We start from the raw sequence: 27,613 nt of genomic DNA on the forward strand, positions 1-27,613 counted from the left end.
TTTGTTTTAGTAGATAAGAAACTGAAACTTAGAGAAGACAAGTGACTAGCTCAAGTTTATATTCTGCATAAATGGCAGAAGTAGAATTTGAATGGACGTATATCTAAGTAAAGAGCCAACATCTTTAGCCATCATGCTACAATGCAATTTTCAGCAGTAGTTGATCTTGAATTGAGTTGCTTTGCATGTCTAAAAGCTCTACTTCCTTGAATCCCTCCTTCATGCTGCCACCAAAGAGATCCATCTCTGATATAAACCAGATTGTGTTACTGTTCCCTTTGGCTCACGCCTGTAATCCTAGCACTTTGGGAGACTGAGGCAGACGGATCATGAGGTCAGGAAGTCAAGATCATCCAGGGTCAACATGGTGAAACCCCGTCTCTACTAAAATAAAAAAATTAGCCAGGCGAGGGAGGCTGAGGCAGAGGAATCACTTGAATCCAGGAGGTGGAGATTGTAGTGAGCCGAGGTCACGCCACTACAGCCTGGCGACAGAGAGAGACTCCTTCTAAAAAAAAAAAAAAAAAAAAAAAAGAGAGAAAGAAAGAAAGAAACAAACAAACAAAGAAAGAAAGAAACAAAGAAACAAAGAAAAGTGCTAAATAGCTAAATAGCTCCTAGGTACCTGCCTACCAGATAAAGTCCAAAGTCAACATAACATACACTGAGGGGAAAAATGACTAAATAAAGTCAGGGGATGAACACTTGTGCAGTGAGAAATTAGCCCCCTTGTCCAATTTCTTTCTTTCTTTCTTTTTTAAATTATACTTTAAGTTCTGGGATACATGTGCAGAATGTGCAAGTTTGTTACACAGGTATATACATGCCATGATGGTTTGCTGCACCCATCAACCCGTCATCTATATTAGGTATTTCTCTATCCACCCCTAGCCCCTCACCCCTGATAGGCTCCGGTGTGTGATTTTCCCCTCCCTGTGTTGATGTGTTCTCATTGTTCAACTCCCACTTATGAGTGACAACATGTGGTGCTTGGTTTTCTGTTCCTGTGTTAGTTTGCTGATAACAATGGTTTCTAGCTTCATCCTTGTCCCTGCAAAGGACATGAACTCATCCTTTTTTTATGGCTGCATAGTATTCCATGGTATACATGTGCCACAATTTCTTTATCCAGTCTATCATTGATGGACATTTGGGCTGGTTCCAAGTCTTTGCTATTGTGAACAGTGCTGCAATAAGCATATGTGTGCATGTGTCTTTATAGTAGAATGATTTATAAGCCTTTGGGTATATACCCAGTAATGAGATTACTGGGTCAAATGGTATTTCTTGTTCTAGATCCTTGAGGAATCACCACACTTTCTTCCACAATGGTTGAACTAATTTACGCTCCCACAAACAGTGTGAAAGTGTTCCTATTTCTCCACATCCTCTCCAGTATCTGTTGTTTCCTGACTTTTTAATGGTCACCATTCTAACTGGTGTGAGATGGTATCTCATTGTGGTTTTAATTTGCATTTTTCTAATGGCCAGTGATGATGAGCTTGTTTTCACAGGTTTGTTGGCTGCATAAATGTCTTCTTTTGAGAAGTGTCTGATCATATCCTTCACCTACTTTTTGATGGGGTTGTTTGTTTTCTTTCTTGTAAATTTGTTTAAGTTATTTGTAGATTCTGGATATTAGCCCCTTGTCAGATGGGTAGATTGCAAAAGTTTTCTCCCATTCTGTAGGTTGCCTGTTCACTCTGATGATAGTTTCTTATGCTGTGCAGAAGCTCTTTAGTTTAATTAGATCCCATTTGCCTATTTTGACTTTCATTGCCATTGCTTTTGGTGTTTTAGTCATGAAGTCTTTGCCCATGGCTGTGTCCTGAATGGTATTGCCTAGGTTTTCTTCTAGTGTTTTTATGGTATTAGATCTTACTTTTAAGTCTTTAATCCATCTTGAGTTAACTTTTCTATAAGGTTTGAGGAATGGGTCCAGTTTCAGTTTTCTGCACATGGCTAGCCAGTTTTCCCAACACCATTTGTTAAATAGGAAATCATTTCCCCATTTGTTGTTTTTGTCAGGTGTGTCAAAGATGGGATGATTGTAGATGTGTGGCATCTGAGGCCTCTGTTCTGTTCCATTGGTCTATATCTCTGTTTTGGTACAAGTACCATGCTGTTCTGGTTATTGCAGCCTTATAGTGTAGTTTGCAATCAGGTAGCATGATGCCTCAAGCTTTGTTTTGGTTTTTTGGGTTTTTTGTTTGTTTGTTTGTTTTTTGTTTTTTTTTTTGTTGTTTTTTTTTTTTGGTTTAGGATTGTCTTGGCTATACAGGCTCTGTTTTGGTTCCATATGAAATTTAAAGTATTTTTTTCTAATTCAGTGAAAAAAAGTCAATGGTAGCTTGATGGGTATAGCATTAAATCTACAAATTACTTTGGGCAGTATGGCCATTTTTATAACATTGATTCTTCCTATCCATGATCATGGAATGTTTTTTTCATTTCTTTCTGTCCTCTCTTATTTCCTTGAGCAGTGGTTTGTAGTTCTTGAAGAGGTCCTTCATATTCCTTATAAGTTGGATTCCTAGGTATTTTATTCTCTTTGTAGCAATTGTGAATGGGAATTCACTCATGATTTAGCTGTTTGTCTGTTATTGGTGTAGAGGAATGCTTGTGATTTTTGCACATTGATTTTGTATCCTGAGACTTTGCTGAAGTTGCTTATCAGCTTAAGGAGATTTTGAGCTGAGATGATGGGGCTTTCTAAATAGACAATCATGTCATCTGCAAACAGGGAAAATTTGACTTTCTCTCTTCCTATTTGAATATGCTTTATTTCTTTCTCTTGCCTGATTGCCCTGGCCAGAACTTTCAATATTCTGTTGAATAGGAGTTATGAGAGAGGTCATCCTTGTCTTGTGCCAATTTTCAAAGGGAATTTTTCCAGCTGTGGGTTTGTCATAAATAGTTCTTATTATTTTGAGATACGTTCCATCAATACCTAGTTTATTGAGAATTTTTAGCACGAAGCAGTGTTAAATTTTATCAAAGGCCTTTTCTGCATCTATTAAGATAATCATGTGGTGTTTGTCATTGGTTCTGTTTATATAGTGGATTACATTTATTGATTTGTGTATATCGAACCAGTCTTGCAGCCCAGGGAAGAAGCCAACTTGATCATGGTGGCTAAGCTTTTTGATGTGCTGCTGGATTTGCTTTGCAAGTATTTTATTGAGGATTTGCACATCATTGTTCATCAGGGATATTTGCCTGAAATTTGTTTGTTATCATTGTGTTTCTGTGAGGTTTTGGTGTCAGGATGATGCTGGTCTTATAAAATGAGCTAGGGAGGAGTCCCTCGTTTTCTGTTGTTTGGAGTAGTTTCTGAAGAAATGGTACTGGCTCCTCTTTGTATCTCTGGTAGTATTCGGCTGTGAATCCATCTGGTCCTGGACTTTTTTTGGTTGGTAGACTATTAATTATTGCCTCAATTTCAAAACTGGTTATTGGTCTATTCAGGGATTCAACTTCCTCATAGTTTAGTCTTGGGAGGATGTATGTGTCCAAGAATTTATCCATTTCTTCTACATTTTCTAGTTTATTTGTGTAAAGGTGTTTATAGTATTCTCTGATGGTAGTTTGTATTTCTGTGGGATCAGTGGTGATATCCCCTTTATTGTTTTTTAATGTGTCTATTTGATTCTTCTCTCTTTTCTTCTTTATTAGTCTGGCTAGTGGTCTACTAATTTTGTTATTCTTTTCAAAAATCCAGCTCCTGGATTCATTGATTTATTGAAGGGCTTTTCACGTCTCTATCTCCTTCAGTTAGTTATTTCTTGTCTTAGTTATTTCTGATCTCAGTAACTTCTGATCTTAGTTATTTCTTGTCTTCTGCTAGCTTTTGGATTTACTTGTTCTTGCTTCTCTAATTCTTTTAATTGTGATGTTAGGGTGTCGATTTTAGATCTTTCCCACTTTCTCCTGTGGGCATTTAGGCCATCAATTTCTCTCTAAACACTGCTTTAGCTGTGTCCCAGAGATTCTGGTATGTTGAGTCTTTGTTCTCATTGGTTTCAAATAACTTATTTTATTTCTGCCTTAATTTTGTTATTTACCCAGTAGTCATTCAGGAGCAGGTTGTTCAGTTTCCATGTAGTTGTGCAGTTTTGAGTGGGTTTTTAAATCCTGAGTTCTAATATGATTGCACTGTGTTGTGAAAGACTGCTCTGATTTCCATTCTTTTGCATTTGCTAAGGAGTGTTTTACTTCCAATTACATCATCAGTTTTAGAATAAGTGTGATGTAGTGCTGAGAAAAATGTGTATTCTGTTGATTTGGTGTGGAGAGTTCTGTAGATGTCTATTAGGTTCACTGGGTCCAGAGCTGAGTTCAAGTCCTGAACATCCTTGTTAATTTTCTGTCTCATTGATCTGTCTAATATTGATGGTGGGGTGCTAAAGTCTCCCACTATGATTGTGTGGAAGTCTAAGTCTCTTTGTAGGTCTCTAAGAACTTGCTTTATAAATCTGGCTACTGCTGTATTGGGTGTATATATATTTAGGATAATTAGCTCTTCTTGTTGCCTTGATCCTTTTACCATTATGTAATGCCCTTCTTTGTCTCTTTTGATCTTTGTTGGTTTAAAGTCTGTTTTATTAGAGACTAGGATTGCAACCCCTATTTTTTCTTTGTTCTTGTTTTTGTTTTGTTTTCCATTTACTTGGTAAGTATTCTTCCATCCCTTTATTTTGAGCCTGTGTGCATCTTTGCATGTGAGATGGGTCTCCTGAATACAGCACACCAATATGTCTTGACTCTTTTTCCAATTTGCCAGTCTGTGTCTTTTAATTGGGACATTTAGTCCATTTACATTTAAGGTTAATATTGTTATGTGTGAATTTGATCCTGTCATGATGCTAGCTTGTTATTTTACCTGTTAGTTGATGCAGTTTCTTCATAGTGTGAATGATCTTTATAGTTTGGTATGTTTTTGCAGTGACTGGTACCAGTTTTTCCCTTTTATATTTAGTGCTTCCTTCGGAAGCTCTTGCAAGGCAGGACTGGTGGTGACAAAATCTCTCAGCATTTGCTTGTCTGTAAAGGATTTTATTTCTCTTTCACTTATGAAGCCTAGTTTGGTTGGATATGAAATTCTGGGTTGAGAATTTTTTTCTTTAAGAATGTTGAATATTGACCCCCACTCTCTTCCGGCTTGCAGGGTTTCTGGAGAGAGATCCACTGTTAGTCTGATGGGCTTCCCTTTGTGGGTAACCAGACCTTTCTCTCTAACTGTCCTTAACAGTTGTTCTTTCATTTCAACCTTGGTGAATCTGACGAGTATGTGTCTTGGAGTTGCTCTTCTTGAAGAGTATCTTTGTGGTATTCTCTGTATTTCCTGAATTTGAATGGCCTGTCTTGTGAGGTGGGAAAGTTCTCCTAGATAATATCCTCAAGATTGTTTTCCAACTTGGTTCCATTCTTCTGTCACTTTCAGGTACACCAATCAAACACAGATTTGGTCTTTTCACATAGCCCCATATTTTAAGGTTTGTTCATTCTTTCTATTCATTTTTCTCTAATCTTGTCTTCACCTTTTATTTCATTAAGTTGATCTTTGGTCTCTAATATTCTTTTTTCTGCTTGGTCAATTTGGCTATTGATACTTGTTTATGCTTCATGAAGTTCTAGTGCTGTGCTTTTGAGCTCCATCAGGTCACTTATGCTCCTCTCTAAACTGGTTATTCTAACTAGCAATTCCTCTAACTTTTTTTCAAGGTTGTTAGCTTCCTTGCATTGGGATAGAACATACTCTTTTAGCTCAAAGGAGTTTGTTATTACCCATCTTCTGAAGCATACTTCTGTCAATTCATCAAACTCATTCTCTGTCCAGTTTCATTCCCTTGCTGGCAAGGAGTTGTGATCCTTTCAAGGAGAAGAGGCCTTCTGGTATTTGGAATTTTCAGTTTTTCCTCATCTTTGTGGATTGATCTACCTTTGGTCTTTGATGTTGGTGACCTTCAGATGCGGTTTCTGTGTGGTTGTTCTTTTTGTTGATGTTGATGCTGTTCCTTTCCCTTTGTTAGTTTTCTTTCTAATAGTCAGGCCCCTCTACTGCAGGTCTGCTGGAGTTTGCTACAGGTCCACTCCAGACCCTGCAGTGGAGGCTGCAGAACAGCCAAAATTGCTGCCTGTTCCTTCCTCTGGAAACTTCATCCCAGAGGGTCACCCACCAGATGCCAGCCAGAGCTCTCCTGTATCAGGTGTCTGTCCCCCGCTGCTGGGAGGTGTCTCCCAGTCAGGAGGCATGGAGTTCAGGGACCCACTTGTGGAGGCTTAGCAGAGCTTCAGCATTGTACTTGGAGATCCACTGCTCTCTTCAGAGCCAGCAGGAAGGAACGTTTAAGTCTGCTGAAGCTGCACCCACAGCCACCACTTCTACTAGGTGTTTTTTCCCAGGGAGATGAGAGTTTTGATCTATAAACCCCTCACTGAGGCTTCTTTCTTTCTTTCAGAGATGCCCTACCCAGAGAGGAGGAATCTAGAGAGGCAGTTTGGCTATAGCAGTTTTTTGGAGCCATGTTGGGCTCTGGCCAGTTCAAACTTCCTATTGGCTTTGTTTACACTGTGAGGGAAAAACTGCCTATTGAGGCCTCAGTAATAGTGGACACCCCTCCCCCCACCAAGCTCAAGTGTCTCAGGTCTACTTCAGACTGCTGTGCTAGCAGCGAGAATTTCAAGCCAGTGGATCTTAGCTTGCTGGGCTCCATGTGGCTGGGATCCTCTGAGCTAGATGACTTGGCACCCTGGGTTCAGCCCCCTTTCCAGGGGAGTGAATGGCTCTGTCTCGCTCGCATTCCAGGCACCACTGGGGTATGAAAAAAACCCTCCTGCAGCTAGCTCAATGTCTGCCTAAATGGCCACCTAGTTTTGTGCTTGAAATCCAGGGCCCTTGTGGTATAGACATCTGAGGGAATCTCCCACTCTGTGGGTTGCAAAGACCATGGGAATATCATAGTATCTGGGCTGGAGTGCACTGTTTCCTCATGGCACAGTCCCTCATGGCTTCCCTTGGCTAGGGGAGACAGTTCCCTAACCCCTTGTGCTTCCTGGGTGAGGCAATGCCCCACTCTGCTTTTGCTCGCCATCCAAGGGCTGCACCCACTGTCTAACCAGTCCCAGTGAGATGAGCTGGGTACCTCAGTTGGGAATGCAGAAATCACCTGCCTTTTGCATTGATCTCAGTGAGAGCTGTAGACCAGAGCCCATTAACAGTCATTTTCTAAGTGAATTTAAATTTTTACTTTTTCAGAGCAATAAATATTTTATCTCAAATCCTTGAGACTTTGTCTCTTGACTTAGGGTCAGTGAGTTATGAAAATATTTGTCTCTTTGTCAAAATAAATGTAAGAGTTGATGAGTCTGTATAAGGTTGAGCAATATCCCCAAGCTCATAGCCTCGTGCTTTGACTCTTAAATTGCTCCTAAGTGCTACTTGACCTTTGCAATGATCATTCTTCCCATATGCTGATGGGCAAAGGAGAATGAGTAACACTTAGAGAAAATGAGATCAATAGATAACTACTCTAAATTGCACACAAAGCCCATTGCCATGCCTGGAATATAAATCGTGGAAAAGAAACCCTTTCTGAAATATACCACCATTGTGACCTCAACACAGTAATCTTAATGGTTTAGACTGCATTAGCAAAATAAACAAAAATTATTTCCTGCATTGTCACAAAGCTATTCATCTTTGTGTTCTTTTTATTTTTATATTGACAAGCTTGTCTGGAAGACCAAAGCTGTCTAACCCTTTCTTTGGAATAGGAAGGGAGGCCAGCAGAAATAAAGTCTAACCATTCAGATTAAGGCTCTTTGATGCCCCAGCACAACTGTAACACAGAGAGGTGCAAATTAGCATGTATTGAGGACCTCTGATATGCGTAGATCCTCTACGTAGTGTAGTAGGCAGAATAATTGCCCACCACCCTGAAATGTTCTAATTCCTGGAACCTTAAAATGTTTCCTTATATGGAAAAGGGATCCTTGTAGATGGATCTGGAGAGGGTGAGACTATCCTAGATTATCCAGGTGGGCCCTAGATGTAATCACAGGTGTCCTCATAAGAGAGAGGCAGAGGGTGTTACACTGAAGAAGATGAGAAGATTATGTGGCCATGGAAGCAGAAATTGCAGTGATGCAGTCACAAGCCAAGGACTGCCAGAAGCTACCAAGAGCCAAAAGAGACAAGAAACCGATTCTCCTCCAGACCGTCTAGAGGAGTGCAGCTCTCCTGGAATCTTGAATTCAACCCACTGATACTGATTTCAGACTTCCAGTCTTCAGAACTATAAGAGAATAAATTTCTGTTGCATTAAGTCACCGAGTTTGTGTTAATTTTTATAGCAGTCACAGGAAACTAATACACATACGTTATTTCATTTAATCCTCATGACAAGTGTTTGGGGTAACTATCATTTCTCATTTAAAGATGAGGAAATGAATGGTCAGAGTAAGTGTCCTAAGTCACCTGACAAATTAGTAGAAAAGTGAAGCTGAAGGAAACTCCAAAGCCCAATTTCTTTTTTAGCCTGTACTCCGGTCACACCAATCTACTCAGATGTCTTTTCACATCTTCCTACTCCCCATGTTCTGCTCCCTGAGCCACATGCCTTCTCATACTTGACCTTCAGGACATGGGTCACTCCACCTTCTTTCCTAGCTTCCATCCCTGGCTTGGGAGTCTCATTAGCATGCTCCTTTGCTATGGTCTCACACATACAATTGTCCTTTGGCTGGTGTCTCCCTCACTAGGCTAGGAGATCTTCTTCCTCAGGGACCATGCCTTTATCTTTGCTCTCTAAGTTTACTTGGTGTGTGGTACACAGTATGTGCTAAAAGAATATTTTTTGAATGAATGATGTGTGCTGTGACAACTCCTAATAAAAACAGGAATAAATAAGTTAACAGTTGTGAGAGTGAGGGACTTTGGAGTCTCATGCTTGAACAAGATGAGATGCAAGATGGGGAGCCATGCCTTTTTATTTCTCTATGCTGCCTTGCTTTCTTCATAGGTAAATGGGTATAATAATGATATCTACTTTGTAGAGTTAATGTGACAATTAAATAAGTTAACATATGTAATGGGCTTAGAACAATGACTAGCATGGGATAAGAGCTATGCAAATATCCTCTACTTTTAATTTTTATCACCTCTTTATTGCTCATGAAGGGGAAAGGCTTTTCTTGAAAGTAAATGAATAAATGGTCTAGGAAGTTTTGAAGCTGCAACCAATTTTTATAATATTATTTGGCAGAAAACAGAATCAATCTCAAGAAGAAGACAAATTTAACCCTGAAACGGCTATTTAGCTCAGCATCAGTATTGTAAGATAAAACTCAAAAGGTCAGTGCCTATGTAGTCATTCACTCAAAATGAAAGCAGATAAACTAGCATTTTGGAAATACAAAGATACACCACTCCTTGGAATGTCACTGGGGATTTTCCATCGTGGTATATTAGTGTTTCTGAAGTGAAAGAAACCCTGTTGACTCTGAGTCTTGATGTTGCATTAATCTCTCAATACTTTGATATTTCTAGATTAGCCCCTGCTAGGAACTCAATCTACCACTTTGTTTCTCACTGATGAAAAAAATTGATCTAATGTGAAACATGTGAAGAAAGCACAGCTCTTCAGTTTGCATGTGTGAGACCTGAAGTTGTCTTTAATTGGTTAGAAAGTTTTTATATCATGAGTGAAAAACAAGGCTTTTCAGGAGATACACAGATGAAATAATAAACACACTAGAGAGTTTTGAGACTTTTTTGTTTTATCTTCATTTCTGGTCTCACAAAGTAAACACAAGATTTTTTCACAGTGAACACATATGTCAGGGCACAAGGAGGTACAGCTTAAGATCTAGGATGAAGAGACCATTGCCTGAACTTAGGTAAACAAAAATCCCATTGTAATTCATTGACATTACTAACTTGGAAGCAAGTGACACACATATAGTCTTGTAGTTTTGCAGCTATTCCCTCTTTGGTTTCAGATAAAATGTTAGTTTCACTAAAGGGAAAATACTAGTCCATTTCCTCTTCGAATAGGCTTATTGTGCACCAAATTCCTGTATCAGGAGCTTAAAAATACCTTTGTATTTTTATTTAAGAGTTTTTGTTTTTTTGGTCGACTGAAATATATTATGACTATAGACTCTGAGGCACATGTTCAGATCAGAAGGGACTAAAGTATCGGGTCTATCTAATATACAGTTTTTCTCCACAGTCATTGCCAAAGGGAAGGGACCAGGAACAGCCACTGATCTCTTCCCATAATGAATCATCACTGATATAGAGGTAAGATGCTGCTGACAGGCTGAAGGAGGTAAGATGCTGATGACAGGCTGAAGGAAGAAGACAAATGGTTAGGATCTGAACAGGACAGAAGAGTGGTAGCAATCTGAACGTAATAGTGTATAGACTCAGCAGCATTTTAGAGGAAATATCGACAAGATTTGTAAACTGATTGGATAAGGCAAGTATGAGGGTTCAGTAGAGAGAGATGAGTTATAGATGACAGGCTCCCAGGTGAGAAAAAAAATGGATAGGTGGTGATGACATGGACAAATAAAGGAAGCTCGAGAGATGGGTGAGGGGAAGGTAAATATCATGGGAAATAGGGAGATAGAATTTGCTTCTGAAGATGTTGAAGTTAAGGTACTTAAGATACCAAGTAAATAGGTGGAAATTCAGAACTGATGCTGGAAAGAGTGGTCAGGGCTATGGCTTCAGATTTTTTTCTCAGTAATATTTCGAGTATTTTTTATAGGACTGGCCATACATTAAATAGTCTTTTCTCACCATTTTCACTCTTTACTCACACAACAGCTCTGCAAGTATAAGCAAGATGCATTTATTATTTTTATTTCATATAAAAGGAAACCAAAGCTCAGGGAGGTTAAATAATTTGCCCCCAAACCCCAAGGAGAGATAATGTCAAAGCCAGACCAGACCTATAACTTTTGAAATTTATGTTGATAATTTCCTAGATGCTATGCACTGGGAAACTGAAGTCCTACATTTATTGCTTGCAAATATAGATTGCACCTATTGCACAAAGGTGACACATAAAGCTATGCATGTTGATACATTTCCTTGAGGACTGTCTAGCAGCCAGGGCAGGAAAAGAGGAATAGAATGGTTAGAGAGGGAAGAGTAGAAGCAGGAAGGAACTAAAGTCACAGAAAAAAAAAAGAAACTCAAAGACCAAGGGGTAAAGGACTGTCAACAGTATCAAAGATTGTTTCTTCCCTAATTTCCTTCCACTTCCCATGTCAGTGCCATCCAGAGTGGGCATAGATGAGTTATCTCACAGTTAGAGGTGTGAATACTCTTGCACTTTACATAAAATATCTCTGCTGATGTGGATACAGCACATGTGTGTTTCCAACTTCAGCTCCTTTCCCACAGCTTCAAAGATTTAGCTTGAGAGTTACTTGAATATTTTAAGCTCTACCTCCCAGAGATAAAGCCATCAGTAAATTTCACAAGATTCCACATGTAACCTTTAGTCATAGATCAATATGTAATAACATACTTTTAAATGTAGATCACATCGGAGAGGCCATGTCTACACAACAACAAACAGATGTTTTGGCAAAGAGAAGACTCTCACTATGTTTATAAGTAACAGTATCTCATGGTGAGAACCAGTTCTGACTCTTCCCTCATCTCTGTTTTCAGTTTTATTTTAAAGCATTTGTTTCTGATACAGCGAGGTAGGTAAGAGGTCTTATTTCTCTTTTTCTACTTTATTCTTTTCTGTCACAGCTTCTAGACAGTCCCAAAGGGAAATTTATCAATGCACATCCCTTTATGTGTCACCTTTCTACAATAGATCCAATAGGGAAGTAAGAGGCTTTCAAAAAGCCAGGTTTCCTTTTAAAGTTGGCAAACAACATGCAAAAGAAAAGCAAAATGGGTCGAGTCAAACAATTTAATGAATTCAATATGATGAATGTTTCGAGTGGTTTCTGTGTATAGAGCACTATCTTAAGTACTCTAGGGATAAAAACATCTAAAAATATATCCTTCAAAGATTGTAGCTTTGATAGAGATAATAGTGCCCACAAAATGTTCTGTTTGCTCTCCTGAATTTGTCAGCCCCTTTGTAGTTAGGCAAGGCTGTGTGGCTAGTCCTGCCAATGATCTGTGGGTATAAGGCCAAAGCATGGCTGGCTCTTTACCCCTCTGTCTCTTCTCCCCTTGCTTGACACTCACTAAGGCTATTTTAGATGGGATCATGCCACAGTGAGAAAGCCTCTACCACCTGGAATCCTGAGTACCTGGATCAGATCTTCCCACTGTCTCATGTCAAACATATAGTGTTACAAATCTTTTTTTTTTTCCTCCAGTTAAGCACCCAGCTGATGTCTAAGCAGGGCCAGAAATCTAGTCTGTACTCTGCTCTCCAGGCTACATACTCTTGTGCAGAGCTCTAACTGCCAGGGAAGGGGTGCCTTTGTCAAATTTGCACAAAGAATCTTCAGAGGCTGTGGTTGACCCTGGCAGGAAGCACATATTTTAATTTGATTAAATCCTCACAGCATCTACAGTATACCAAACACAAACTGGTGGGGAGAGAAGGGTCTTCAGAAAGTGCCTCAAAAAAATAATAGCAGTCTTAATTTTAAATCTCTTGTGAAGAAAAGTTTGAAATCTCTTCTGAAGAGTTAAAAAAAAAAACCTATTAAAAAGTAGATGTAAAACAGAGAACAGAGGACAAAGTACTATAAAAATAGTGGATTTTTTTGTTTGTTTTTACTCATCTCTAAGACACAGAAGACATAAAAGCATTCAGGTTCTATGGAAAAAGCAAACTCAAAATGCTGTGTGATAACAAAATATGTTTTTATGCATCTCACATCTACAAAGTATATCTAACCACTGGGATCACAAAGTATTAAGGCAATTAAAGGATCTGCCACCTAACATGATATTACCACATGATTAGAAAAAGCCTGTGTAAGCTTTCTTGCCAAGTCCAAGTCATCAGCAACATATGAGTTTATTCTCTTTTTATGTCAATGTTCCTAGAAATAAAGTATTTTCTCAGTGATACGGTAGAGAAATTATGGTTGTCTGGGAATTTTCTCTTCCCTCTCTTTCTCCTTTTCTCCCTTCCATGAAGAGTGATTATGGACGCCAAGGCCTCTTTCCTGCTACTTCTCTGGCATTTCCCTGCATGCAAAAAAGAGGAATGATGCAGATATAGTCATGCAATATAGTGGATAAATAAGTTATTCCTACTTAGTAGATGTAATAAAAGTCATACATTTTAAAGTGCTGCCTTTTGTACATGATAAAACTCAATAGGTGAAGGATTTCTATTTGTCATTTAATGTCTCCATTCCTAAGCTCTTCTCTCAAGAGCTTTCCATACCACTTGGGCAACATGCTTCCATTACAACCCAGCCCACTAAGAAGCCCAAGCCAAAGATTCATGTAAAAATCACCCTCAAATGTCCTCCTGGTGTGCAAGTCTTCATTGGCATTTTTATCTGTATTTAACCAATATTGCCTTTCAGTCTCTTTGTATTGATATGTTTATGGCTATCATAGCTGTATGCATTGTAACTAGATGAATGGAACTAAGTTTATAACGATCAAAACCGTCTTTAAGTATACGTTGTCAATATTTCAAAATGTTCTAAGCACAGAGATGAGTGTACACTCCAAAGCAATTTATGGTTTTTAAGTTATGAAATACTTGAACTAAGGACAGATTGCTGATTAATGAATGTTTGTAAGTAGTCTAAACTGCAGAGGTAAAAAAATACAAATAAGTCAGTTGATGCAAACTGTGTATTTTAAGGAAATACTCTTTATCATGTTGAGGACAATTTCTTCTTGAATATCGAAGGCACTGGGACTAAAACCAGACGCATGAAGTCCACACTTGAAGTTGTCAATGAAAAGAGTCAAACTCTGTAAGATATTTTAAGAGATTGATTCTGAGCCAAATATAAGTGACCATGGCCCATGACACAGTTCTCAGGTCTTGCGAACATGTGCCCAAGGTGATCAACATACAGCTTGATTTTCTATATTTTAGGGAGACATAAGATATCAATCAAATACATCTAAGAAATACATTGATTTGGTTCAGAAAGGTGGGACAATTCTAAGTGGGGGCTTCTAGGCTATAGGCAAGTTTAAACATGTTCTGGTTGACAATTGGTTGAGCTTATCTGAAGACCTGAAATCAATAGAAAGGAAGTGTTCAGGTTAAGATCCAGGATTGTGGGGAATAAGTTTTATTGTGCAGAGGAAACTCTCAGATAGCAGGCTTTAGAGAAAGCAGGTTGTAAAATATTCCTTATCTGACCTAAAAGGGTCCCTGTCTCTTAGTTGATTATCTGCTGGATCTGGAAAGGAAGAAGGAAAACAAAGGGGAAAGGGATTCTCTATAGAATGTGTTTTTTTCCCACAAGAGACTTTGAGGGGCAATTTCAAAGTAGGGCAAGGAAATATATTTTGGGGTAAAACATTTGATTTTCTTTCTTGTTATGCCAGAGTCAGACTGGAAAGTAAGTCACCACATACAGGGTTAAATAAAACCCATCTGACAAGAATTTATGTCCTGTAGGGCATGACTTCCCAGACCCCTTAGATAGGAATTTGGGCAAGATTTAAAAAAAAAAAAAAAAAAATCAGAGCTTAGTCCTCAGTTCCCGCTCTTGGTTAAAAGGCATTCCATAGAATGCACATGCAGGCCAGCAAACAGCAGCAGATCCTACAGCGCTAGGAAGGCTCATTCCGAGAGTTGTCTAATTTGGCCATCTAGCAGGGTCCCACAGTGCTAGGAAGCCTTGTTCCTGGAGTCCTCTGATTTGACGGTAATAGTTTGAAGCATTAGCGATTTGAAATTAGGGGAAGGACACGGCCTGACCTGATGTAATAGCCAATTCTTTAAGGGGTGAAATGGTCAGGCTTATGGTTTAGCCAAAAAAAAAAAAAAAAAAAAAAAAAAAAAAAGCCGGATCACATCTATTTTCTGAGCTATCATTACCTGGGTCTTTAATTGTGCCTTTCCTTCTGCTGTATTTGGCATAACATTTACAAGAAAATGTCTATCATAAAGACAGTGAAGATTTGGGCATCCAAGGTTATAGGTGGACTCAGAGGGCAATTAACAACCCCATCGCCAGAAAGAAAACCCTGAATGCATCATCATATTCTTTGATCAGATCCAAAATGTGTTTACCTTCCTTATTAAGGGTTATTTGAACCCTACGATAAATCTGATTTGGAAATTGTGGGACCAACATTGAATTATAATTTAATAAATTTAATCTCTTTTCTGGCTAGTTTATCTCCATAAGTAGAGCATCCTGAGGAAGATGTAAATTAAATGCAAGAAACGCCTGGTCCTTGGTATCTAAATTATTATAGACTTGTTAACAGCAGACAAATCTATTCCCCCACCCCCACTTTTGTATTGCATCATATACTGGTATTTGGGAGACAAAAGGTTTTGTCACATGAAAGGTCATATAATTCTACGGTGTCATTTTTTTTTCTTGGCAGGACTCCGTATGACTGAGGGCCTTAAGGGTCAAAAGATTTATAGCCAATTAATTGTTCTAGGCCAGATAAGAATGGATGTAGACAGGTATTCATTACTTCTGAAAATTATTATTTTAAGTAAAGTTTTAAAAAACTGACAATACTGTGGCACTGTGAAATCCATCATCATATTTATGCTGAAACCAGGTTTCCTTCAGGCTCCTTCTAGCTAGTGAAATGTTCTCCCTGGGGCCTGAAAGCTTAAGATAATGAATAAGTCCCCCTTTTCAGCCCCAGTCCCAAGGTGCAAGACGACTTGCGCAAGCAGTGAGTGTCAGCAAGATAGCAAAAGCAGGAAGAGAGCTGGCAAGAAGACTTGTACCCCCTGAAGATCAAGAGAGAGGCATAGCAGTTACATCAGACTGAGACACCTCCTGTTTATAGGAGACTGTAAAACCCCTGCCCCGTCCTCATTTGGGGGTGACACCATTTTAGGCCTCAGCCAGCCTGCACCCAGGCACTCACTAAAACAGCGTGTTGCTCTACACCGCCTTGTGTTTTTGTTGGTGCACTTTTGGGGTTCGAACCAATACAAGAGCCTTGTGTCTGGTGCCGAAACCCAGGAGGGGCTCCAGTCCATGTCCCCGGTGGACCTACCCCTCCACCCCAGAGAGAAGGTCACAGCAGCCAGACAAAGGAAGCTCCTCAGTCGTCTCTCTGTGCATGCACATCAGTCATTGATCTCGCCTACTGGTAAGTTTCCCCGGGAGCCCGGTTAACAGGAAAAAATCCGCATGGCCTCTTTTGGTTTCTCTGGTTTGAAAATCCAGTGTTGGTCCAAGAACGCTCCCAGCAGGTGCCAGGCACTCGCTGATCATCTGGTTTTAGGGAGAGGCCTCTAAGTCATTTGATCCCATTCTGGGAATGAAAAAGGCAGCGGTGACAATTGCTCCTTTTATTGTCTCCCTCTGGCTGTCCAGGATGGTCTCCTTTTCCCTGTTCTCCCAAGCTGACCCTCTGTTATGGGAAATTCCCAGTCTTCCATTCCAAAGGCCAGCCCTCTAGGCTGCCTGGTAAAAAAAACCTACAAACCTTAGGCCTCAGGCAAGATATCTGCCCTAAATGCCTTGTCTTTTTTTGCAATTCAGTCAGGACACAAAACAAATTGGATAATGGGTCCAAATGGCCTGCAAATGGAACATTCGACTTTACAATTTTAACTGCTTTAAGCAATTATTGCTGATCATTGGAGAAATGGGGAGGCCTTTTTGTCCAGGCCTTTTTGCACTCAGATCACAATGTGACCTCTGCAATTCTTGCTCACCTGTTCAAATCCTTCTCCATTCTTGCCACCCAGATCCCCTTCCTCCTCCCGACCACACCTCTTTTTCCTCCATTGATCCAGCAGACTGCTGCCTACCCCTCCCAACCCCTACCTCTCCTTCTCAACCATCTTCTTTAACCCCCCAGCCTCCTCTTTATCTTCTCAGCCGCTGTCTTCCTGGTAGCCATTTTCCCAGCCGCCATCTTCCCAGGCAGGAGTATCCACTTCTTTTTTCTACACCATCCCCTCCTCAGGACAATTCTAGGATTGCCTGTACCCATTCTTCTCCCACACCGCCCTCTCATGAGGCTTATAAACCCATCCTGCCACCTTTCCCCTCTATCTATCCTCTACTGCCTGTTCATTCAACCCTACTTCCCCCTTCAAACCCTCAGCAAGAAGGACTTCCAGGTTCTTCCTTCTCTCCCACCCATACTCAGGCGCCATCTTTGGCCCATGCTCTACCCTTACTTCAGTGCCTGTGCTGCAGTGCCCCCTTTGGGAAGTAGCAGAAACAGAAAGTGTTGTTAGAGTTCATGTTCCCTTCTCCCTCACTGCTTGCTCTCAAATTAACGAAGGACTTGGTTCATTACCAGAAGACCCTACCTCTTACATTAGAAAGTTTCAGTACCTTACCCAGTCTTATGAACTAACCTGGCATGATCTCTATGTTATGCTCTCTTCCACCCTCACCCCAGAAGACCTGGACCTTATCTGGACCCTAGCTCAGGCACATGCTGATACATCACCAAGCTCCTGCCCTACCTACTGGTGCAGAGGCAGTCTCCAACCAGTACCACCACTGAGTTTATCAAGATGGAGCCCCTGGATGCCACCATCGAGGCCACATGATTGTGTGTCTCCTTGCAGGACTCAAAAAGGGTGCCCATAAAGCAGTCAACTATGAAAAACTTTCAGAAATCACCCAATGTCCTGTCAAAAACCCAGCCCTTTTTCTCTCTCATTTAACTGAAGCCATAAGAAAGTACACCAACCTAGACCCAGCTAGCCCAGAAGGAACCACTTTTAAAACTTTGGTTCATCTCCCAATCCATATCCGATATTTGATGCCAGCTTCAGAAGCTTCACGACGGCCCTCAAATCCCACAACGAGACCTTCTGAATTTAGCCTTCAAATTCTTTAACAATCATGATGAGGAAAGTAAAAGGCAAAAACAGGCAGATTTTCAAATGCTTGCCTCTGTCATCAGGAGCCCCACAGGGCCATGGGGCCACAGCTCCACACGGAAGCCTCCTAGCAATCCATCTCCACCTGACACCTGTTTCAAGTGTGGCAGTGAAGGCCACTGGTCCAAACAATGTTGAAACCCAGGTAAGCCCACCAGCCTGTGCCCCCTCTGCAGAGGACCCCACTGGAAGTCAGACTGTAAGCAGCCCCCACAAGGACCACACCCATCCCTTCCTGAGCTGGCCGAAACCTACTCAGATCTCAGTGGCCTTGCCACTGAAGACTGATGGTGCCCTGGAATGGATGCCCCAGCAACTACCATCTCTTAATTTGAGCCAAGGGTAACCCTGATGGTGGCAGGTAGGCCCGTATGTTTTTTGAATTAATACCGGGGCAACCTAATCTATTTTATCTAATTTTTCAGGACCCACCCAGTCCTCCCAAGTCTCTGTTGTGGGAATTAAGGACCAGTCTCCAAACCCCGAGGTCCTCTCCACTTTTCTACTCCCTGCACACCTTTTCTTTCACTCACTCTTTTAAGTCCTGTCCTCATGCCCAACTCCACTCCTAGACAGAGACATCCTTTCAAAACTCCAGACTACTCTCTACTTCCACATTCCCCATAGTACTCAATGCATCCACCTAGACACCTCTGGTACTTACAGCTTTCTTCTACTCCAACCTCCCACCCTAAAACACGCAACCTTTCCTCATCCCCTATCTGTACTTCACCCCACTGTTTGGGATACTTCTACACTCTCAGTCACAGAACATGACACCCCCGTCCACATTACCCTTAAAGAGCCCACCCAGTTCCTATCACAGAAGCAGTATCCAATCCCCCAAGCAGCTCCTCTAGGCCTAAAGTCTATCATTTCTCGCCTCCTCATCAATGACTTACTCCGCCCAACAAGCTCCCCTTTTAACACACCAGTTCTACCTGTTAAAAAGCCCGATGGAACTTCTCCCTTAGTCCAGGACCTCAGGCTCATTAACCAGGCTATACTCCCAGTATGTCCCAGAGATCCTAACCCATATACTTTACTTTCTGCAATTCCCTCTAACACCACCCATTTTTCTGTTCTAAAACTAAAGGATGCTTTTTTCACAATTCCTTTACACCTTGCTTCCCAAAACCTCTTTGCCTTTACGTGGGAAAACCCCACACCAACATTTTGTGTCAGCTCACCTGGTGCATACTACCTTAAGGTTTTAGAAACTGCCCCCACCTTTTTGGACAGGCCCTTGTTCATGACCTCTGTACCTTATCCCTAAAACTGTCCACTCTCCTTCAATATGTTGATGATCTGCTCCTATGTAGCTCTCTCAAAAGGACTGCAATGCCCATACTATCTCTCTTTTAAATTTCCTGACAGAGCGGGGGTACTGGGTCTCCCCTTAAAAGGCACAAATATGCACCACTTTAGTCACCTATCTAGGCCTAGCACTTACTCCATGAACCTGAGGGCTCACAACTGACCGCATATCCCTCCTCCAATCCTTCCTGCCTCCACAGACTAAACAAGAAATTCTCTCTTTTCTAGGACTAGCGGGATATTTTAGACTCTAGGTTCCCTCCTTTGCTCTATTTGCCAAACCATTATACCAAGCCACTAAAGGCCCTCTCCAGGAGCCTTTAAACCCTGCACAGACTATTACCCAACCTTTCCATCTACTGCAGAAGGCTCTCACCTCAGCGCCTGTCCTCACTCTCCCAGACCTCGCCAAACGTTCCTCCCTTTATACTGATGAACAGCATGGAGATGCACTAGGTGTTCTAACTCAGTCTAAGGGATCCACCCTTCAAGTTGTTGCCTACCTCTCCAAACAATTCAAAGTCACAGTCTTCAGATGGCCTGCCTGCCTCCAAGCATTGGCGGCAGCTACTGTCCTCACCCTTGAAAGCCTAAAACTATCTCTTCATGCCAACCTAACAGTTTAGTCAACCCTTAACATCAAAGACATGCTAGCTCACCGCAGTGTACTAAGTCTCATCTGCCCCACGGCTCCTCCAACTATATGCTCTATTCATAGAAACTCCCCACATCACCGTGCTAACCAGTTCCCATCTAAACCCGGCCATAATCTTACCTGAAGCTACAACAGCCAAAGACCCTACATGCTTCTGTGTGAACAATGTTCAAACCTTTCTCATACCTTTTCCAAACCTAACAGACCAATCCCTTCCAGGTGCCTCCTTTACTTGGTTTGTAGATGGCAGTTCCTTCCTACATAAAGGATGCCAGCATGCCGGCTATTCTGTAGTGTCACCCCAACACTATTGAAGCCAAGCTGCTCCTCCTAGGCACCACCTCCCAAAAAGCTGAACTCATCACCCTCACTCAAACTCTAGCAGCCAGACAACAGATCAACATATATTCAAATTCTTGTTATGTGTTCCACATAGTACACTCACACTTGTCCATCTGGAAAGAACAGGGTTTTCTAACTGCAAAAAACACTCCTGTCATAAATGGCTCTCTTGTCAGCAAACTACTTCAAGCTGCCAGGCTCCCACAGAAAGTTGCCTTCATTCATTGCAGGGGTCACCAAACCCCAGACAATACTATATTAGCTGGAAATGTGCTAGCAGATCATGTAGCCAAACAAGTAGTCCTACAATGCATGCAAGCCCAGTTTCTGTCCCTTTCCTTGTTCTTTCCTCTTTATTCCTCAGAAGAAAAGGAAGACTTCCAAGCCCAAAACATTCAAAAGCAAGGACCATGGCATGTCAAGGAAGGGTGCTTCATTCTTCCTCACTCTCAAAGCCTTCCTCACTTCCAAAGCTTCAACTCTTTCCATGTTGGTTACAAACCTCTCTTGCAACTTCTCCACCATATTCTCACTTGTCCTTACTTTTCCAGCCGTGTTTGAGAAATTACCCAGTCCTGCTCTATCTGGCACTCACACAAGGGCTCCCTCCGGCCACTGCCTTTTCCTACCCACCAAGCCTGGGGCCAGGTACCTAGCAAGATTGGCAAGTATACTTCACTCACATGTGGCCTGATAAATGGCTCCACTATCTTCTAGTCTTTGTCTGTACTTTCTCTGGATAGGTAGAAGCATTCCCAACAACTTCAGAAGGTGCAAATGTCATCACACAATCTCTCATCATGCATATAATTCCCCATTTTGGTCTCCCAACATCCATCCAGTCTGATAACAGGCCCACCTTCATCAGCCAAATTACCCAAGGCGTCTCTACATCCTAAGGTATAAAATGGGTTCTCCACATACCCTATAGGCCTCAATCTTCAGGCAAATTGAAAAAAATAACTGTCCTTAAAGCCCAACTCAGCAAGTTCACTCTAGAAAACTGCCAGTTGTGGACAAAAAAAAAAAAATCTCCCTTTCACCCTCATGAGACTCCACTCAACACCAAAATCACCCTCTTTTTAAAGTCCCTTTGAAATCATGTATGGTCAGACTTTTGTCTTAGGGCCTCCACCCTTGGCAGACTCTGAGCCACTCGGGAGTTACCTCCTCTCCTTAATCCAGACATGGTCTTTCATTCATGAAGCAGCAAATGAGGCTGTGCCCCTCCCTGTCAACACCTCCTTGTCCTCTCAACATAACTGTCTTGTAGGACAGACGTGTTTATCTTCCAACCTGACCCTCACAAAAAGCTACAACTGAAGTGGACAGGCCCCTACACTAATACTCAGCATGCCAACTGCAGTGAGAGTCCAAGAACTCCCCCACTGGGTCCATCGCACATGAGTCAAGCTCATGCCCAAGGTTACTCCTTCCTCCGAAACATTAACAGCAGGCAACACCCTCAGAGTCCCTGTATATAATAACCTAAACAACAACAACAAAAGGATCCTTAAAGGCAGAAAGAAGCCAAAGATGGCAATAGGAAGAATGGCCTCCACAGCAGATCATCGAATATTACAGTGTTGCCACTTGGGCTGAGGATGATTCATGGGGTTATTGCAACTGCCATATATACGCTAAATAGAAGAATTAGACTAACGGTGATTCTAGAGATAATCACCAACCAAACCGCCTCAGCCCTGGAAATGCTCGTGTAATAACAAAGCCAAATGCATGTGACAATTTATCAAAACAGGCTGGTACTAGACTACTTATTAGCAGAAGAAGGTGGGGCCTGTGGTAAGTTTCATATCTCCAATTGTTGTCTTAACATAGACGATAACAGAAAAGCAGTACTAGAAATTGCTTTAAACATCAGAAAAGTAGCCCCTGTACCAGTCCAAACCTGGAAGGCATTGGACCCAACAAATCTTCCAGGAAGGTGGTTCTCTAATTTAGGAAGATTTAAAACGCTGGTAGGGACAGTAGTCTTCATCACTGGGTTCTTCCTGTTTCTCACCTATGTTATCCCACTAATAATAAAAGCCATTAAAATTCTTGTTGAAACTGCAGTTAGCTGCCAGACAATCTAAATGATGTTCCTGCTACAGCGACACAATGGAAACCAACCTATCTCTCAGGAATACCCCAAAGTTAAGTTTATCTTTTTCCAAGGTGCCCACGCCACTCCTATGTCACATTTAAAGTAATGACAAAGCCATCCCTTTTCCCTTTTCGATAACCAAATAGACAGGAATGAAAGATTCTCCCCGGGGCCTGAAAGCTTAAGGGAATGAATAACTCCTCCCTTCTCAGGCCCAGTTCCAAGGTGTAAGACCACTTGTGCCAGCAGCAAGCATCAGCAAGATAGCAAAAGCAAGAAGAGAGCTAGCCAGAAGACACGTACTCCTGAAGATCAAGAGAGACTCCATTTGGGTACTGCGTAGCAGTTACATCAGACTGAGACACTTCCTGTTTACAGGAGACTATAAAACCCCTGCCCCATCCTCATTTGAGGGTGATGCCATTTTAGGCCTCAGCCCGCCTGCACCCAGATCCTCATTAAAACAGCATGTTGCTCCACACCACCTTGCGTTGCTTGTTGGTGCACTCTTGGGCTTCAACCCGATACAAGAGCCCTGCAGCTAGTTCCTGGGTATGGAAGGGATACTAAGGCAGGTACATTTCTGGGAGACATGCTAGATGTGCCCTTGGAAAAATGTTTGTAATTCCTTTTCCAGAAAAACAAACAAACAAACAAATGTTTTGTTTTGTTGACTGAGCTGAGTAATGCCAGGCTAGTGGCTTTTTTTTTTCTTTTTCTTTCTTGAGATGGGATCGCACTGTGTTGCCCAGACTGTAGTGCAGTGGTGCAATCAAGGCCCACTATAGCCTCCTACCTCAGCCTCCCAAGTGGCTGGGACTGCAGGCAAGTGCCACCACCCTCAGCTAATTGTTTTTGTATGTTTTGTAGGGAGAGGGTTTTGTCACGTTGTTCAAGTAGGTCTGGAACTCCTGGGCTCAAGTCCTCCACTTTCTTTGGCCTCCCAAAGTGCTGGGATTACAGGTGTGAGCCACCGTATCTGGCTACTGGCTTCTTGTGGTAAATGGTCCCCTACAGCCCTGGAGGTCAGACCCTGCACAGCCCCTGTAACTTCACACCTTGGCTTTGTTCTTCATAGCAGAGTAGGGAGCAGGAAATATCAGAACTCCAAGAATTAGGAGGGGGAAGTCCTAATCCTGCTGTTCCCTCTGCACAAGGTCATCTTGGTTCTTTCTATTATTTTGGCTTCTGTTTCCTCATACGGACAATGAGGATTGAAATTGATCTGTGGTTTTCAAACAGGGTTCCAGGGAAATCTGGCAGAGGTACCTCAGGGGTGAGGGGGCCCCATACCCTTCCCTGTTTCATCTAAAAACAGGGAACTCTTTTCCCAGGTGGCTGCTGAAGATGGTGTAGGGGCAAGGCCTGGAGCTTTGTGGTTGAAGCCATCTCCTGGGCTTCCTGACTGCCATGGTGGCTAAGCTGGCTGGAAGGTGGTAGTCATATGCTGCAGGGGCATTAACATTTCTGGCAATGTCTACAGAAACAAGTTGAAGTACCTGGCCTTCCTCTGCAAGGGGATGAACAGCAACCCTTCCTGAGACATCTACCACTTCCTGGCCCCACCACTTCCTGGTCCCCACCACTTCCTGGTCCCCAGCTTCATCTTCCAGCAGACTGCGAGGCATGCTGCCTCACAAGACCAAGGAGGCCAGGCCTCCCTGGACCCTTCAAGGTGTTTGACAGCATCCCAACACCCTATGACAAGAAAAAACAGGTGGTGGTTCCTGCTGCCCTCAAGTTAGAAGTGCCAGACAGTCACAGCCACCCTGGAGGAGAAGAGGAAGGAGAAGACCAAGATCCACTACTGGAAAAAGAAACAGCTCATGAGGCTATGGAAACAGCCGAAAAGAACGTGGAGAAGAAAACTGACAAATATACAGAGGTCCTCAAGACCCACGGACTCTTGCTCTGAGTCCAATAAAGACTGTTTATTCCTCAAAAAGTAAATAATTCAATCAATAAAGCCGACAATAAAACCAAAAGGCGAAGTTGCAAGATCAACTTATTTTTAACTTTTATGTGTTGAGCTACTGTAAGCTTCATTTGTGTTAGACTTAACAGCAATTAGCTATACACAACATAAACATTGTTCTGAAAAATAAAAAATATAGATAGAAAGATTTATCTCCACAACTCATAATTGGGAGTGTTATACCCAGGAGGCTTTGTTACAAGGTATTTTATCCTGTTAGGAAATATTTCCCTTTAATTTTATAGTAAGCAGAAAAATTTATGGTTAGGGTGGATGCAAAAGTGACACATAATAGTTTAGAAGGCAACTAAAATTGTTTTACCAGCTGTTTAGGCATTTTTTTTTTTTTTTTTTACCATCTTTTTGATTTGGAGGGTTTGATCTTGACCCAATTTTATCCCTCAAAACGGTCTCTTACAATCTTATGTACCCACCTCTTCCACGATAGTACCTGGGCCTAGAGGGAGGCAGCTTGTAGAGTTTTGGCTGCAGAGCATTAGCAGTGAAACAGGTCTGGGGTCAGCGGGATGCCAAATGAGGGAGATTCATATTTCTGGTTTTCAGAATACCGTGATTTTGGTTTCCTTGGAAGTAAAACAAGGAGAGATAAATAACATTTATAGTTTGACAGTTATAAGAGTAATTCAGATGTTAGAACAGAAAAAGAAACCTATTTCATTAGAGCACCAATGACAAATATACAGAAAAATTATAATCTGGTACCTTCTAGAGGATTATTGTAGCCAAGAAAGAATGAATTAATCTGCACCTAAAAAGTTAAGGCTGAAATCTAGTATTGAATGTCACGCTTTTCCCTTAAAACAATTTTTTTTTTAACTATTACTGAACTCATGCAGACAACTATACTGTTATAAAATTACAATCTAAATTTTGGAGAATTCAGAAAGGTAAATTCGCTTACAAAAACATACTTTACCCAAATAACTTAAAAAAAAAAAAAAAAAGATTTTCCTGACCCTCCTTTGACCACGGCAGCAGCTTTTAAGACAAGATGTTTGTTTACCTTGGAAATGTTATTTACAAACCAGATAGACATATAGAATTTAGCAGCTTTTCACAATTAGTCCTAGGAAAAAGGCTCTCTACTTATTAGGTAGCAAGATTTATGTAAACTATTTTTTATTTGATCATGGAACTCTTTGGGAAACATTTTTTCCATTAGTATAGGGGTAGCTTCAGTTAACATTTCATAGCAAGGTAGTAAATGCCTCATCAAGTAGAACTTATCTAGCTCAGTTGGTGTTATTGAAAAGTACTCATAGTTTTTGCCATCAGCCCCGATAAATGTGTTACACAAAAGGCTATGCAGTGGAGGATTTACATGAGCAGACTGACAGGTCTTCAGTTTTATAGTAATAGAAAGGGGAAAACATCCCTCAGTTAGATATAGTAATCATTTTCATAAGACATTTAGGTAAAGGGGGTTACAGCTACCTTACATAAAGTGTGTCTAAACATTTTATACTTCTATTAACCTATACGTTTTTATGTTCTGGTCCCAGGAAGCCCTTTTTGTTTTTGCCCTAGACAATTTTACCTTTTCTTGTGAAAAGGGTTTGGGTTCTCATCAGGGAGTTGCATCTGTAAGACTCATGAGGGGCAGCAGAATTGATAAGGCTTCTTAAACAGATCTATGATTCTGTGGGAGGGGTACCCATGCAAAAGGGGCCCTCTTAATCCCCAAATTTGCCATGACCCAGGTAATAGACCTATTTGGTGGGAGGATAGTCCAGTTATCATAAAGCTAGTCCAACATGGCTTGCATATGAAACTTATTAACTGCTTCATCTGGGGTATTTCACTTGGTATTTTATAGGGAGAGTTGGGCAGTCCCCTTCTCAAGGCAAGTGGACCTTGTAATGGCATTATCTGGTCTACTAGGCTGATAGCTTTCTCAGGAATAACCCCCTGTGCATTTGGATCACACATACTCAGTAATCATTCAGTAATGAACTGTGGGTCCTGCAGTAATCCAGGCAAGCTCCTAAGTTCTCTGGCATTTAAAATTAAGAATTTGGTCCTTAAAGTGGTTATTTTTACAATCCACCATTTTTAAAGAAACTGAATGATACCAATCTAAAAATGGAACAATTCCTTGCATTACACCCTTTGGTTTTTAATAGTTACTTGGTTTTACTGTTCTCCCATATCAACTATTTTCTTGGTAACCACAGGGCTCAGAGTTAACTTTTGATGCCCTGGCTTGTGTTTTTCTAATTTATTTCATTTTATCTGTATAATTTTCTTCATTATAAAGCAACTCTTAAATAGTTTCTTAACAAAAAAAGTAACATATTTTTGAGAATTAACATCCTTGTGTTTATAAAATTCTAATAAAGGCACATTTCATGCTTTTACTATTTTAACTTTTTAGTAACCCAAATTTCTGTGGGAAAAAGAAAACAAGCATTTAAACATGACTTTAAGGTTTTTAAATTACTGGACAATTTTGAGATTAAATTTAGCAAACTAATTTTTACCAAAGATTACCAAAGTAATGTAAATTAAAAAACATCTGAGCTAGCTTTTACTAATCTGAAAAGCATTTACATTTTTGTAAGTTAATTGATTAGAGGTTTTTCATGCAGTTAGGTATTGAAATATCACCTCTACATGACACATATAAAGTTAGAGATATAACAGGCATGCACAATAAAAGACATGTTCAAAACATACCTTATTTGCCTGATTTTAGAAACAATTTTTCTCCCTTACTGCAGATAATCAGTAAAGTTACAGGAGCCAAAAAAAAAGGTGAAGGAGAGAGTCATCATTCAAGACCTTTTCAAAAGAGAAAGCTTGTCACTTTTAAGATACCAACCTGAAGAATGTTAAAAAAACAGATTATGGCATTTAAAAATTTTTAAATATCTTGTATTAAAAATAACTCTATTTGTCATAAAATTTTGTTTTAAGCAATTATTTAGTTTTGTATTTGTGCATTTTTTAATATTTATTTCTTATTGTTATTATCCTTTAAGTTCTAGGGTACATGTGCATAACGTGCAGGTTTGTTACATATGTATACTTGTGCCATGTTGGTGTGCTGCACCCATCAACTTGTCAGCACCCATCAACTCGTCATTTACATCAGGTATAACTCCCAATGCAATCCCTCCCCCCCATTCCCCGTGATAGGCCCCGGTGTGTGATGTTCCCCTTCCTGA

The 27,613-nt window shown here is 41.0% G+C and overlaps 2 pseudogenes; both read left to right on the top strand.

Annotated features, from left to right (window-relative positions):
- The first annotated feature begins 10,594 nt into the window (after positions 1-10,594).
- On the top strand, positions 10,595-18,375 carry LOC123574154 (transcription factor NF-E4 pseudogene; annotated as a pseudogene).
- A 5,422-nt stretch (positions 18,376-23,797) lies between these two features.
- Positions 23,798-24,365, top strand: LOC123573885 (large ribosomal subunit protein uL13 pseudogene; annotated as a pseudogene).
- The last annotated feature ends 3,248 nt before the right edge of the window (positions 24,366-27,613 follow it).

Source organism: Macaca fascicularis, chromosome 6, assembly GCF_037993035.2.
Source record: "Macaca fascicularis isolate 582-1 chromosome 6, T2T-MFA8v1.1".
Taxonomy (NCBI): Eukaryota; Metazoa; Chordata; class Mammalia; order Primates; family Cercopithecidae; genus Macaca; species Macaca fascicularis.